We start from the raw sequence: 6,852 nt of genomic DNA, 5'->3' as shown, positions 1-6,852 counted from the left end.
AGGGGACCGATGACCTCAGCTGTTAAGTTCCATAGTGCTCAGAGCCATTTGAACCATTTTTGGTCTTATAATGTTAATCATTTAAATCCACTGATGAGCCAAAACGTTATGACTTTTTGGACCCCGCCTGGTGGTGTTGCGGGAACGTAACGCGGTAAGTGAAGTGTGTGTAAGTGGAGCAGAGGCGGATGGGGAATCATTCTAGCGACGATACGGGCTCCAAGTGGGGAAATCCACTGACATAAGTGACTTTGTCAAAGTACAAGTTATTATTATGCAAAGCCTGTCAACGAATATCTCGAAAACGGCGAAGGTGGGCGAGAGTTTACCTACAACAGTCGTGAGCATCTATGAAAATGTAGGCTGCGCTGTATGGAAGCGCGGTTAGAGGCGCCATGTCACGGATTGCGCTGCCCCTCCCGCCGGAGGTTCGGGTCCTCCCTCGGGCATAAATTAGTTTAAGTTAGTTTAAGTAGTGCGTAAGCCTAGGGACCGATGACCTAAGCAGTTTGGTCCCTTAGTAATTCACACACATTTGAACATATGAAAATGTTGGACAGTGGAACTACAACTACACGCTAAATTGTTAAACGTCCACGACTCTTCACAGAACGGTTGATTCTGATGCTTCTCTGCTCGGTAACGTAGGATAGATGGCGATCTGTGGCGCTTATAGGGAAAGAGCACAATGCTGCTGCATCCACTTGTGTTACTGAAACCACCATTCAGCGCACGTTGTTGAACGTTGTGCTCCGCAGCAGACCACCCCTAAGTGCTACCACGTTGACCCAGCAACATCGTGAGTTAGTATTGCAGTGAACACGGGATTCGACCGTGGATCAATGGAACCGTGTAACCTGTGTGGATTAATCACTTTTCTGGCTACACCAGGTCGATGGCCGTCTCCACAAACGCCGCCATCCAGGGGCACGGCGGCTAGAAACGTGCACCGTACCGCGAATGCAGACTGGTAGGAGCAGCATTAGGCTATGATAGACATTCTCTGGCGCTTGTATGGGACCTGTGGTAATAATCGAAGACAACATGCCACTTGTGGACAGCCTGCATTCCTTCATACTTGATGTCTTCCCTGACGGCGATATCATCTCTCACCAGTATGAAACGTCCCCTTAGAAAAATTTATGAATGACTGTGCTGCTTAACCTCTTACATTATTTTATTTTCAAGCAGTTGAGCAGAACTTAACGTACTCAGACATTTCGCTCTTTACCTATTCTGATCAACACTAAACTGACACACAATATTTTTAGCGCAACGCAATCTGACTTTCAATAACCCCTACAAAAGAATGGCCCTGACTAACATTAACCTATACCTTTCACAAATCACTTAACTCACAAAAATCTTCGTTACTCGAACTACTGCAATACAGCGAGCGCCACTACTGCCAGCTAAATAAAAGATTCAAACTACTGAAGGCACTAACTACTGATAGGCATAGTTAGCAAATGAAAGATTTTCATAGAGAACAAACAATGTATTTACCTTAATAGTGTTCAAAAGTCATATATATATATATATATATATATATATATATATATCAGTTCATGACATCCAGTCTTACAAATTTACTGTCTCTGATGGACACACGTCCAGATCATCTGCTCTCAAAACTCCGCCATTTCTCTCCCCACATCCACCACTGCTGGCGGCTCACCTCCAACTGCGCAACCAGTGTCGCCAACTCTAAAAAACCCGAGTCGCTAGATTCAATATCAAAAGTCGCTAGAAAGTCACTAAAACTGATTTTACTAGGGGTGTACTGAAAATTTTGTGCTGTGAATGGTGCAATAAGCCAGGGGGGGGGGGGGGGGTAATAAAATATTAATAAAAATTGTCTCATACGTAATCGCTATATTGTCTTAAGTAAATGACGCATCGCTTGCAACAACATACATATAAAATACGTTTAATTAAACATGTTATCATAATTGACGCAACACATAAATTGTTGTTTCAATCACAGTAGTCAAATATACTAGAAATATATAACTACGAGTATATTTGTAACAAAAGAAAGTAAAAACTCAAATTAGGTTACAAAATATATACATGCCGGTATGTGAGCTATTCATCGTTGTCACTCAGAAGATCGAATAACTCTTCTGTTTCATGCTCTGACAGAACTGTAGTCGATGTAGAGGGTTGAACGTCGCTCAAAAGATGATGTTGCAGTTCGACTGGTTTTGTCGCAAGAGAGTAACTTTTGTTCGTTCCAATAAGCTGCAATACGTCTGACGCTATGTCAAAAGATGCACAATCTTTATTTTGTTTCTTCAGCTGGTCTCTCAATATGATCAAAGCATTAATTGTCTTTAACGATAATCTGTTACGTTGTTTAGTTTTTATAATGTTCATAGAACTGAATATTCTTTCCACTTCTGCATTTGAATGCGATAGGCATAGAACAGTCATTGCTAGGGGTGAAATCAAAGACAAAGGGTTCTCCCCTGCGGCATTTTTATACTGCAAAATCTCACTCCAAAATCGAACAGTGTTAGTAGTCCAGAATGAGATTTTCACTCTGCAGCGGAGTGTGTGCTGATATGAAACTTCCTGGCAGATTAAAACTGTGTGCCCGACCGAGACTCGAACTCGGGACCTTTGCCTTTCACGGGCAAATGCTCTACCAACTGAGCTACCGAAGCACGACACACGGCCGGTACTCACAGCTTTACTTCTGCCAGTACCTCGTCTCCTATCTTCCAACCTTTACAGAAGCCCTCCTGCGAACCTTGCAGAACTGGCAGAAGTAAAGCTGTGAGTACCGGCTGTGAGTCGTGCTTTGGTAGCTCAGTTGGTAGAGCACTTGCCCGCGAAAGGCAAAGGTCCCGAGTTCGAGTCTCGGTCGGGCACACAGTTTTAATCTGCCAGGAAGTTTCAGTATTAGTAGTGTTATTCCACCTAATGAAGTTGATATTATGCCATTCTTGCAGCATACCGTCTATGAAATCGCCACTAAAACCCAATTCTTTGGCCACATCCGCTACAGCGTTATTTTTATTCACTTTTAGTGTTTCTTCAACATTCAGCATCGACATTTTTTTCAGGATCGTAACGTTACTTGGCAGTCTTTGTTGAATTTCTTTTATGAGTTTCAGACTAAACTGAATGCATCTCTTCTTCAAATAAACTTTATTTTCTTCAGACAAACTTGACTCAGACAATTTCTGTTCAAACATAAAGCCAAAGGTCGGTACATTCGCTTGGAACTGGTTTTGTCAACAAATCAACAGTTGGAAACACTATGTTTTGTTCGAGTGACTGCATGAGAAATACAAGTGTATCTAGTAATTTAGTGGGGTTATTGTCTTCTCCTTCAAAAGCTTTTATTGCTATTTGTACGTCTTTTAAAGCATGTTTAAGTTAAAACACGTAAGGATGATTTGAGTCGTCACAATACATCTTGTACAAAAGATCGGCAGTGTAACAATTGTCTTGAACCATGGAAAGTGAAAAATGTAGCTTTAGTTCTTCCCACTGCTCCAGAATTCTTCGTATTGCTGGTTCAATTGAAAGACAACGTGTTGCATAGACCTTCAAAATTTTTAGTGGCTGTTTTCCACAATTTATTGTCTCATAAACCTTTTTCTTTTGGGTGAAATGGAGAACCGATTGTAGGTTTCCCGTACAAGAAACTCTATGTTTCTAAGTATGGTATTCACTGGGGCGTGCGAAACTGCAAGCTCAAGAGAGTGACAAATGTAACGGATCAATACCAAATGCTTCAAACCATATTCTCTCTTGAGTTGTTCGAAAAGCCCATTGTTTATTCCAACCATTGCAGAAGCATTATCTGTGCCAATTCCTACCATATTAGCGATTGGAAGTTTGAGATCTTTCAAAGAATTCACAAGAACAGCAGCCAGATTTCTTGCATCTGCAGTTTCTACTACAGCGAATTTGAGAAATGCTGATCTAATGGTTTGGTTGTTTAGACTATAGAACCGTATAACGATCCCTAGCATTTTAGATATTGATACATCTGTGGATTCATCTAATAGTACACTGTATTTTTGGTTACCTATACCCTCAACCAATGATTGTGTAAAATATGGAGCCAAAACTTCAGTTATAATATTAGTGCACTTTGTTCGATATAATTGCATGTTTTTAGTGCCCTCATCACCGGAAAACAGCTTCTTGCGCAGTATTCCTTAATGATCTACAACTAAAATAGAACAATGTTCAGCAATAAATAAAGAAAGGGCGCCGTCCGCTCTGCTTGCTATTCTAACTGTAGTTTTCGTAGCAATTTTCACAGGTAAGGTGGTTTGCGTTCTTTTTAAATCAATTTTTTGTTTATGCTTAATAGTTTTCGAATGCTTTCTAATATCACACAATTTAGCATAAAACTCTGTTGCACATACTTGACATCTTGCCTTGGATAAGTGTCCAACGACTGGTTTCAGCCACCCATTGAATTCAGGGTCTGCTTCCCACGCATCCTGATATTTTTGAGCGTACTGCTTCTTCTTCTGCGGTAAATCCATTACGTAAGCCATCGCAACATAAGTTTCACCAATTTATAATCACTGAAAATACATTAAAATTCAGGCGAACTAGAGGTCATGAAACAATCTACTCACTCGGTAACTCGATATCAGTCCTATTGTTCATTGTTTAAAACGTAATACTGTCTGAGATACCCCCACCGAATTGTTCTTGCGTTACCACAGTGCATGTGGTAATAATTTGACTGCGAGTTAACATTTCGAAAAATTAGAGGTTGCTGGATAGAAATGTATTTTATTATACTTAATATTACGAAAGATTTTTGTCAATTCGAAAAATAAAGGGAGTTCAAAAGTTGAAGAATTATAGATCGATACGCCATCGACGATAACAGGCTAGTGGGTAGTGAATAATGAATTGCACTTTAGTCAAGGTTACTCTGTTGGCAATTCCCACATTCAGGTTTACTAAATGCTGAACAATGCTACATGATCTGCTAAGAACTTAATTGAACTTAGTAAATCTAGAACAAAGTCAGTGTAGTACCCATTCTATAGATAAAAGTCTAAGTTTTTATAATGAAAATACTGGCCCAAATTAGTTTTGATTTGTACTTCAAAAGTCGTCAGTACTCCACAAGTCGCCAGATAAGTCGCTAAATAATTTTTGTCGCTAACAAGTTTTTTTTTTTTTTTTTTTTTTGTCGCTAAGACGAAGGCAAAAGTCGCCATTTCTGGCGACAAAGTCGCTAAATTGGCAACACTGTGCGCAACGCTACGCGCTGTTAACGGCCAACTGTCCAACACTACAATAGCGAATATTACAAGAATGCCAACCAGCCACAGCCTGCACACAGCACATCCAGTGATTTTCATACAGAGCGCTACGTGGTCTTACCAGTATAAAAACCTAAACAGCCTACTTACAAGTATAACTGTCCGTGTCTGGCAGCCAGAGCCGTGCTCTAGTGATTTGAAGAGCATCACTTTGATGTCTTGGCCACCAAATTCGCCTGATGTGAATCCGATGGTACCCATCTGGGTCACTATCTGGCGCCATCACGGCGTACATACACTCCTGGAAATGGAAAAAAGAACACACTGACACCGGTGTGTCAGACCCACCATACGTGCTCCGGACACTGCGAGAGGGCTGTACAAGCAATGATCACACGCACGGCACAGCGGACACACCAGGAACCGCGGTGTTGGCCGTCGAATGGCGCTAGCTGCGCAGCATTTGTGCACCGCCGCCGTCAGTGTCAGCCAGTTTGCCGTGGCATACGGAGCTCCATCGCAGTCTTTAACACTGGTAGCATGCCGCGACAGCGTGGACGTGAACCGTGTGTGCAGTTGACGGACTTTGAGCGAGGGCGTATAGTGGGCATGCGGGAGGCCGGGTGGACGTACCGCCGAATTGCTCAACACGTGGGGCGTGAGGTCTCCACAGTACATCGATGTTGTCGCCAGTGGTCGGCGGAAGGTGCACGTGCCCGTCGACCTGGGACCGGACCGCAGCGACGCACGGATGCACGCCAAGACCGTAGGATCCTACGCAGTGCCGTAGGGGACCGCACCGCCACTTCCCAGCAAATTAGGGACACTGTTGCTCCTGGGGTATCGGCGAAGACCATTCGCAACCGTCTCCATGAAGCTGGGCTACGGTCCCGCACACCGTTAGGCCGTCTTCCGCTCACGTCCCAACATCGTGCAGCCCACCTCCAGTGGTGTCGCGACAGGCATGAATGGAGGGACGAATGGAGACGTGTCGTCTTCAGCGATGAGAGTCGCTTCTGCCTTGGTGCCAATGATGGTCGTATGCGTGTTTGGCGCCGTGCAGGTGAGCGCCACAATCAGGACTGCATACGACCGAGGCACACAGGGCCAACACCCGGCATCATGGTGTGGGGAGCGATCTCCTACACTGGCCGTACACCACTGGTGATCGTCGAGGGGACACTGAATAGTGCACGGTACATCCAAACCGTCATCGAACCCATCGTTCTACCATTCCTAGACCGGCAAGGGAACTTGCTGTTCCAACAGGACAATGCACGTCCGCATGTATCCCGTGCCACCCAACGTGCTCTAGAAGGTGTAAGTCAACTACCCTGGCCAGCAAGATCTCCGGATCTGTCCCCCATTGAGCATGTTTGGGACTGGATGAAGCGTCGTCTCACACGGTCTGCACGTCCAGCACGAACGCTGGTCCAACTGAGGCGCCAGGTGGAAATGGCATGGCAAGCCGTTCCACAGGACTACATCCAGCATCTCTACGATCGTCTCCATGGGAGAATAGCAGCCTGCATTGCTGCGAAAGGTGGATATACACTGTACTAGTGCCGACATTGTGCATGCTCTGTTGCCTGTGTCTATG

At 44.0% G+C, this 6,852-nt stretch overlaps 1 non-coding gene across 1 annotated transcript; it reads right to left on the bottom strand.

Moving 5' to 3' along the window:
* Positions 1-2,595: 2,595 nt before the first annotated feature.
* On the bottom strand, positions 2,596-2,670 carry Trnas-uga (transfer RNA serine (anticodon UGA)). The gene has a single exon. It is a non-coding gene; the product is annotated as a tRNA-Ser (tRNA).
* Between the last annotated feature and the right edge of the window lie 4,182 nt (positions 2,671-6,852).

This window comes from Schistocerca serialis, chromosome 7, assembly GCF_023864345.2.
Source record: "Schistocerca serialis cubense isolate TAMUIC-IGC-003099 chromosome 7, iqSchSeri2.2, whole genome shotgun sequence".
NCBI lineage: Eukaryota > Metazoa > Arthropoda > Insecta > Orthoptera > Acrididae > Schistocerca > Schistocerca serialis.
The sequence above is the reverse complement of the archived record's forward strand: the minus strand, read 5'-3'. Positions and strand labels throughout refer to the sequence as shown.